Below are 7,023 nucleotides of genomic sequence, written 5' to 3'. Positions count from 1 at the left end.
TTCACAGTGGATCAGGATCCTGCCAAGTGTGCATGGGGTTTCACAGTGGATCAGGTTCCTGCCAGGTGTGTATGGGGTTTTCACAGTGGATCAGGATCCTGCCAGGTGTGTATGGGGTTTTCACAGCGTATCAGGATCCTGCCAGGTATGTATGGAGTTTTCACAGTGTATCAGGATCCTGCCAGGTGTGTATGGGGTTTCACAGTGCATCAGGATCCTGCCAGGTGTGTTTGGGGTTTCACTGTGTATCAGGATCCTGCCTGGTGTACATGGGGTTTTCACAGTGCATCAGGATCCTGCCAGGTGTGTATGGGGTATTCACAGTGTATCAGGATCTGCCAGGTGTGTATGGGGTTTCACAGTTCATCAGGATCCTGCCAGATGTGTCTGGGGTTTCACAGTGTATCAAGATCCTCCCAGGTGTGTATGGGGTTTCACAGTGTATCAGGATGCTGCCAAATGTGAACGGGGTTTTACAGTGGATCAGGATCCTGCCAGGTGTGAATGGTGTTTTCACAGTGTATCATGATCTTTCCAGGTGTGTATGGGGGTTTCACAGTGGATAAGGAATCTGCCAGGTGTGCAAGGGGTTTCACAGTGTATCAGGTTCCTGCCGTGTGCGTGGGGTTTCACAGTGTAACAGGATCCTGCCAGGTGTGTATGGGGATTCACAGTGGATCAGGATCCTGCCAAGTGTGCATGTGGTTTCACAGTGGATCAGGCTCCTGCCAGGTGTGTATGGGGTTTTCACAGTGGATCAGGATCCTGCCAGGTGTGTATGGGGTTTTCACAGCGTATCAGGATCCTGCCAGGTGTGTATGGGGTTTTCACAGTGTATCAGGATCCTGCCAGGTGTGTATGGGGATTCACAGTGCATCAGGATCCTGCCAGGTGTGTATGGGGTTTCACTGTGTATCAGGATCCTGCCTGGTGTACATGGGGTTTTCACAGTGCATCAGGATCCTGCCAGGTGTGCATGGGGTATTCACAGTGTATCAGGATCTGCCATGTGTGTATGGGGTTTTCACAGTTCATCAGGATCCTGCCAGATGTGTCTGGGGTTTCACGGTGTATCAAGATCCTGCCAGGTGTGTATGGGGTTTCACAGTGTATCAGGATGCTGCCAAATGTGAACGGGGTTTTACAGTGGATCAGGATCCTGCCAGGTGTGAATGGTGTTTTCACAGTGTATCATGATCTTTCCAGGTGTGTATGGGGGTTTCACAGTGGATCAGGTTCCTGCCAGGTGTTTATGGGGTTTCACAGTGTGTCAGGATCCTGCCAAATGTGAACGGGTTTTCACAGTGGATCAGGATCCTGCCAGGTGTGTATGGGGCTTCACAGTGTATCAGGATACGGCCAGATGTGAATGGGGTTTCACAGTGGATCAGGATCCTGCCAGGTTTGTAATGGGGTTTTCACAGTGAATCAGGATCCAGCCAGGTGTGTAAGGGGTTTTCACAGTGTCTCAGTGTCCTGCCAAGTGTGTACCGGGTTTTCACAGTGGATCAGGATCCTGCCAGGTGTGTATGGGGTTTTCACAGTTTATCAGGGTCATGACAGGTGTGTATGGGTTTTCACAGTGTGTCAGGATCCTGCCAGATGCGTATGGGGTTTCACAGTGTATCAGGATCCTGCCAGGTGTGTATGGGGTTTCACAGTGTATCAGGATCCTGCCAGTTGTGTATGGGGATTCACAGTGTATCAGGATCTGCCAGGTGTGTATGGGGTATTCACAGTGTATCAGGAACCTGCCAGGTGTGTATGGGGTTTTCACAGTGTATCAGGATTTGCCAGGTGTGTATGGGGTTTTCACAGTGTATCAGGATCCTGCCAGGTGTGTATGGGGTTTCACAGTTTCTCAGGATCCTGCCAGGTGTGTATGTGGTTTTCACAGTTTATCAGAATCCTGCCAGGTGTGCATGGGGTTTTCATTGTGTCTCAGGATCCTGCCAGGTGTGTATGGGGTTTTCACAGTGTATCAGGATCCTGCCAGGTGTGTATGGGGATTTCGCAATGTATCAGGATCCTGCCAGGTGTGTCTGGGGTTTCACAGTTTATCAGGATCTGCCAGGTGTGTATGGGGTTTTCACAGTGTATCAGGATCCTTCCAGATGTGTGTGGGGTTTCAACAATGTAACACGATCCTGCCAGGTGTGTATGCGGTTTCACAGTGGATCAGGATACTGCCAGGTGTGAATGGGGTTTTCACAGTGTATCAGGATCCTGCCAAATGTGTATGGGGTTTCCACAATGTAACAGGATCCTGCCAGGTGTGTATGGGGTTTCACAGTGCATCAGGATCCTGCCTGGTGTGTTTGGGTTTTCGCAGTGGATAAGGATCCTGCCAGGTGTGTTTGGGGTTTTCAAAGTGTATCAGGGTTCTGCCAGGTGTGTATGGGGTTTTCACAGTAGCTCAGGATCCTGCCAGGTGTGCATGGGTTTCACAGTGGATCAGGATCCTGCCAGGTGTGTATGGTATTTTCACAGTTTATCAGGATCCTGCCAGGTGTTTATGGGGTTTTCACAGTGGATCAGGATCCTGCCAGGTGTGTATGGGGTTTTCACAGTTTATCAGGATCCTGCCAGGTGTTTATGGGGTTTTCACAGTTTATCAGGAACCTGCCAGGTGTGTATGGGGTCGTCACAATTTATCAGGAGCCTGCCAGGTGTGTATGGGGTTTTCACAGTGGATCAGGATTTGCCACGTGTGTATGGGGTTTTTGCAGTGCATCAGGATCCTGCCAGGTGTGTATGGGGTTTTCACAGTGTATCAGGATCCAGCCAGGTGTGTATGGGTTTTCCACAGTGTAACAGGAACATGCCAGGAGTGTATGAGATTTTCACAGTGGATCAGGATCCTGCCAGGTGTGTATGGGGTTTCACAGTGGATCTGGATCCTGCCAGGTGTGCATGGGTTTTCACAGTGGATCAGGATCCTGCCAGGTGTGTATGGGGGTTTTCACAGTATATCAGGACCCAGCCAGGTGTGAATGGGTTTTCACAGTGTATCAGGATCCTGCCAGGTGTGTATGGGGTTCCACAGTGTGTCAGGATCCTGCCAGGTGTGTATGGGTTTTCACTGTGTATCACGATCCTGCCTGGTGTACATGGGGTTTTCATAGTGCATCATGATCCTGCCAGGTGTGTATCGGGTATTCACAGTGTATCAGGATCCTGCCAAGTGTGTATGGGGTTTTCACAGTGTATCAGTGTCTTGCCAGGTGTGTATGGGTTTTTCACAGCGTATCATTATCCTGCCAGGTGTGTATGGGATTTTCACAGTGTGTCAGGATCCTGCCAGATGTGTATAGGGTTTCACAGTGGATCAGGATCCTGCCAGGTGTGTATGGGGTTTTCACAGTGTATCAGGATCCTGCCAGGTGTGTATGGGGTTTTCACAGTGTATCAGGATCCTGCCAGGAGTGTATGGGGTTTTCACAGTGTATCAGGATCCTGCCAGGTGTGTATGGGGTTTTCACAGTGGATCAGTATCCTGCCAGGTGTGTATGGGGTTTTCATAGTTTATCTGTATCCTGCCAGGTGTGTATGGGGCTTTCACAGTGTATCAGGATCCTGCCAGGAGTGCATGTGGTTTTCACAGTGTATCAGGATCCTGCCAGGTGTGTATGGGGTTTTCACAGTGGATCAGTTTCCTGCAAGGTGTGTATGGGGTTTTCACAGTGGATCAGGATACTGCCAGTTGTGTATGGGGTTTCACAGTGCATCAGTTACCTGCCAGGAGTGTTTGGGGTTTTCACAGTGTATCAGGATCCTGCCAGCTGTGTATGGGGGTTTCACAGTGGATCAGGATCCTGCCAGGTGTGTATGGGTTTTCACAGTGTATCAGTATCCTGCCCGGTGTGTATGTGGTTTTCACAGTGTATCAGGATCCTGCCAGCTGTGTATGGGGGTTTCATAGTGTATCAGGATCCTGCCAGGTGTGTATGGGGTTTTCACAGTGGATCAGAATCCTGCCAGGTGTGTATGGGGATTTCACAGAGTATCAGGATCCTGCCAGGTGTGTATGGGATTTTCACAGTGTATCAGTATCCGGCCAGGTGTGTGTGGGGTTTCACAGTGTATCAGGATCCTGCCCGGTGTGTATGTGGTTTTCACAGTGTATCAGGATCCTGCCAGCTGTGTATGGGGGTTTCATAGTGTATCAGGATCCTGCCAGGTGTGTATGGGGTTTTCACAGTGGATCAGAATCCTGCCAGGTGTGTATGGGGATTTCACAGAGTATCAGGATCCTGCCAGGTGTGTATGGGATTTTCACAGTGTATCAGTATCCGGCCAGGTGTGTGTGGGGTTTCACAGTGTATCAGGATCCTGCCAGGTGTGTATGGGGTTTCACTGTGTATCAGGATCCTGCCTGGTATACATAGGGTTTTCACAGTGCATCAGGATCCTGCCAGGTGTGTATGGGGTATTCACTGCGTATCAGGATCTGCCAGGTGTGTATGGGGTTTCACAGCGGATCAGGATCCTGCCAGGTGTTTATGGGGTTTGACAGTGGATCAGGATACTGCCAGGTGTGTATGGGGTTTTCACAGTTTCTCAGGATCCTGCCAGGTGTGTATGTGGTTTTCACAGTTTATCAGGATGCTGCCAGGTGTGTATGGGGTTTTCATTCTGTATCAGGATCCTGCCAGGTGTGTATGGGGTTTTCACAGTGTTTCAGGATCTGCCAGGTGTGTATGGGGTTTTCACAGTGTATCAGGATCCTTCCAGATGTGTGTGGGGTTTCAACAATGTAACACGATCCTGCCAGGTGTGTATGCGGTTTCACAGTCGATCAGGATCCTGCCAGGTGTGAATGGGGTTTTCACAGTGTATCAGGATCCTGCCAAATGTGTATGGGGTTTCCACAATGTAACAGGATCCTGCCAGGTGTGTATGGGGTTTCACAGTGCATCAGGATCCTGCCAGATGTGTTTGGGGTTTTCAAAGTGTATCAGGGTTCTGCCAGGTGTGTATGGGGTTTTCACAGTGGCTCAGGATCCTGCCAGGTGTGTATGGGTTTCACAGTGGATCAGGATCCTGCCAGGTGTGTATGGTATTTTCACAGTTTATCAGGATCCTGCCAGGTGTGTATGGGGTTTTCACAGTGGATCAGGATCCTGCCAGGTGTGTATGGGGTTTTCACAGTTTATCAGGATCCTGCCAGGTGTTTATGGGGTTTTCACAGTTTATCAGGAACCTGCCAGGTGTGTATGGGGTCGTCACAATTTATCAGGAGCCTGCCAGGTGTGTATGGTGTTTTCACAGTGGATCAGGATCTGCCAGGTGTGTATGGGGTTTTTGCAGTGCATCAGGATCCTGCCAGGTGTGTATGGGGTTTTCACAGTGTATCAGGACCAGCCAGGTGTGTATGGGTTTTCCACAGTGTAACAGGAACATGCCAGGTGTGTATGAGATTTTCACAGTGGATCAGGATCCTGCCAGGTGTGTATGGGGTTTCACAGTGGATCAGAATCCTGCCAGGTGTGCATGGGTTTTCACAGTGGATCAGGATCCTGCCAGGTGTGTATGGGGGTTTTCACAGCTTATCAGGACCCAGCCAGGTGTGTATGGGGTTTTCACAGTGTATCAGGATCCTGCCAGGTGTGTATGGGGTTCCACAGTGTGTCAGGATCCTGCCAGGTGTGTATGGGGTTTCACTGTGTATCGCCATCCTGCCTGGTGTACATGGGGTTTTCATAGTGCATCATGATCCTGCCAGCTGTGTATGGGGTATTCACAGTGTATCAGGATCCTGCCAAGTGTGTATGGGGTTTTCACAGTGTATCAGTGTCTTGCCAGGTGTGTATGGGTTTTTCACAGCGTATCATTATCCTGCCAGGTGTGTATGGGGTTTTCACAGTGTGTCAGGATCCTGCCAGATGTGTATAGGGTTTCACAGTGGATCAGGATCCTGCCAGGAGTGTATGTGGTTTTCACAGTGTATCAGTTACCTGCCAGGTGTGTATGGGGTTTTCACAGTGGATCAGGATCCTGCCAGGTGTGTATGGGGTTTTCACAGTGTATCAGGATCCTGCCAGGTGTGTTAGGGGTTTTCACAGTGTATCAGGATCCTGCCAGGAGTGTATGGGGTTTTCACAGTGTATCAGGATCCTGCCAGGTGTGTATGGGTTTTTCACAGTGGATCAGGATCCTGCCAGGTGTGTATGGGGTTTTCATAGTTTATCAGTATCCTGCCAGGTGTGTATGGGGTTTTCACAGTGTATCAGGATCCTGCCAGGAGTGTATGTGGTTTTCACAGTGTATCAGGATCCTGCCAGGTGTGTATGGGGTTTTCACAGTGGATCAGGATCCTGCCAGGTGTGTATGGGGTTTTCACAGTGGATCAGGATACTGCCAGTTGTGTATGGGGTTTCACAGTGCATCAGTTACCTGCCAGGAGTGTTTGGGGTTTTCACAGTGTATCAGGATCCTGCCAGCTGGGTATGGGGGTTTCACAGTGGATCAGGATCCTGCCAGGTGTGTATGGGTTTTCACAGTGTATCAGTATCCTGCCCGGTGTGTATGTGGTTTTCACAGTGTATCAGGATCCTGCCAGGTGTGTATGGAGTTTTCATAGTGTATCAGGATCCTGCCAGTTGTGTATGGGGTTTCACAGTGCATCAGTTACCTGCCAGGAGTGTTTGGGGTTTTCACAGTGTATCAGGATCCTGCCAGCTGTGTATGGGGGTTTCACAGTGGATCAGGATCCTGCCAGGTGTGTATGGGTTTTCACAGTGTATCAGTATCCTGCCCGGTGTGTATGTGGTTTTCACAGTGTATCAGGATCCTGCCAGGTGTGTATGGGGGTTTCATAGTGTATCAGGATCCTGCCAGGTGTGTATGGGGTATTCACAGTGGATCAGAATCCTGCCAGGTGTGTATGGGGATTTCACAGAGTATCAGGATCCTGCCAGGTGTGTATGGGATTTTCACAGTGTATCAGTATCCGGCCAGGTGTGTGTGGGGTTTCACAGTGTATCAGGATCCTGCCAAATGTGTATGGGGTTTCCACAATGT

Source organism: Heterodontus francisci, unplaced genomic scaffold (assembly GCF_036365525.1).
Source record: "Heterodontus francisci isolate sHetFra1 unplaced genomic scaffold, sHetFra1.hap1 HAP1_SCAFFOLD_74, whole genome shotgun sequence".
In the NCBI taxonomy this organism is placed as follows: Eukaryota; Metazoa; Chordata; class Chondrichthyes; order Heterodontiformes; family Heterodontidae; genus Heterodontus; species Heterodontus francisci.
The sequence above is the reverse complement of the archived record's forward strand: the minus strand, read 5'-3'. Positions refer to the sequence as shown.